Below are 2,400 nucleotides of genomic sequence, written 5' to 3'. Positions count from 1 at the left end.
GAAAACACAGGAAAAAGCAAACAAGGTTAGAACAACAAAGAAAAATAAATTGCAAGTAATTGATATTACACAAATTTCTAATTTCAATTCCCGGCAACGGCGCCAAAAACTTGTTGTGATAGTATTCAATCAAATATGTGCAAGTGTACACAGTCACAAAACAAGTAATACAGTGATAAGTAAATCATCTCCACAAGGATTGCAAAATAGAAAAATAGGCAAAACAATTACTAAACAACTAGTATTAACAATTAAATGGGTTGTTTGTAAGCTAAACGAAATATTAAGAAGATGATAATACTAAAAATGAAACTGAACTAAACAAAGTAATTAGAAAGAAATACATGGATTGTAGAATGGACTTGAATTATTAATCCCCCTATGTCAATCATACTAAATATATTGCGGCACCAATATTTTAGCAAAACTCCTAGGCTAACAAAAATTCAATAAAAACTCATAAAACTTTCCCAAATCCTATGATATTAATTCTTTTACCTAATTAAACATATTCCTATGCCAAATCAGATTCAAGAATACAAATTCAAGGTTCAATTCTCACAAGTTACACAAGGCAAATAACACATCCCTGTGTTATTTACTAACATAACCTAACACAGATTATGAACTTGTGTCATCCAAGTTCTTCCCATTATATTTAATCCTTCCAGTATCAAACATAAATAAACATCTTGCCATTGCTGGTCAGACAACAATAGGCACACTTGAATGAACAAGAGAGATTTCACTAAAATAAGGTGCAAGAAATAACTACACCATGACATAGAGTTCACCAACAATTCAATCCACAAATATTAGTTCATGGCTAATTTAAAGTAGGGGTGCACACGGGTCAGATTTTCGGGTTTCGGGTTCATCGGGTTCGGGTTTTGCGGGTTTCGGGTTAAGAAAAATGGTACCGAAACCGATCCGAAATTTTCGGGTTTTTTCGGGTTCAAGTTCACTTGGGTTTGGGTTCGGGTTTCATTTCAGGTTGGCTAGGCCATTTGTGATTTTGGGCCGAAAAGCCCAAATTTGCAAAAATGCCATTTTTTTTTTCAAAAATATGGTTGTTTATTTGCTAAAAAAAAACATTGTGAGTTATAATAGTCCATACTTTTATACATTGTGCAGTTACTTTGTGTTTGCGCCCTTAATTGATTTTTGTTCTTGTTAAACATATTTCCATAGTAATTTGTATTTGTAATTCGTGGTAGAAGTTTCTTATGAACAAAACATATACAAAACAAATTATATAAATATATATATATTGATGAAAAAATGAGCTCATCACTAAATACAAAACATATATACTAACAGAAAGAAAACATATATATATACTAAGTGTAAATACAAAATCAGCTCATCAATTTTAATTACTGTAAATGTAAATACAAAATGAGCTCAAGGTCAATATGGAGCTAGAGAGTTACCGGACCGCTGGCTGGCGAGGCGAGGCGAGGCGTGCCGCTGGTGGTGGCCGTGTGATCTGGTGGTGCCACCGCCGCGTAAGTGCTGAGGGTGAGGGAGGCTCTCGTCTCGATGGGTCGGCAGTGGCACTCGGCGGCCGTGCTTGAGGTGAGGAGGCTGCTCTCTTCTCTCATGCTGTGCTGAAGCTTGAAATTTAGGAAGGCTTCTTGAACGAAATGAAAGAGAAGAAGAAAAAAAAAGGTCGGGTAGTTTACTTAGGGTTCAGTAACTTCAGTTCAGTTTTTTCAGATTTTATTTATTTATATATATATATTTTTAATTTTCGTTCGGGTTTCGGGTTACACCCGAACCCGACGGGCTTGATTCTTAAAACCGAACCCAACCCGATATATTTTGGGTTCTAGTCGGGTTAGACCCGAATTTGGCGGGTTTTTTGAAAAAACGGGTTCTCCGGGTTCGGGTCGGGCGGGTTTTCGGGTTTTGCGGGTCCCGTGTGCACCCCTAATTTAAAGAGAATTAATCCAGTTTCAATTCTGCCCATAAGTATCATAGTAGAACTTAAAATAGAAAATACAAGATGAAACTTAGAAACAAGAGAAAGAGCAAATACAATTGATGATGAATCTTCTTTCTTCGTTCTCCTCTTCTTCCTTCTTGTTTCTCTGGTTTCTTTTTCTGACTTTTTCTCTACTCTCTCTCAAAAAAATGGCAGACCTTGTTCTTTGTGGGGTTGTTTTTCCTTTGTACCTCTAGGTTTCCCAATTTAGTCATCTAAGTACAAAATTGCCCCTCCTTTGATTCACACATGGGTTTGTTTCCTTCTTTTCTCTGACATTTGCTTCCAAATTGATTCATGCCCTCTGTACTTGCCACCTCAGCCACTAATTCAACTCACCTTCTGAATTTCCAAGCATGCATAAATTTCCAAATGCAACCTGATAAAAATGCTTTAGCAAAATCTGCTTTGCT

Source organism: Humulus lupulus, chromosome 1 (genome assembly GCF_963169125.1).
Source record: "Humulus lupulus chromosome 1, drHumLupu1.1, whole genome shotgun sequence".
Lineage (NCBI taxonomy): Eukaryota > Viridiplantae > Streptophyta > Magnoliopsida > Rosales > Cannabaceae > Humulus > Humulus lupulus.
The sequence above is the reverse complement of the archived record's forward strand: the minus strand, read 5'-3'. Positions refer to the sequence as shown.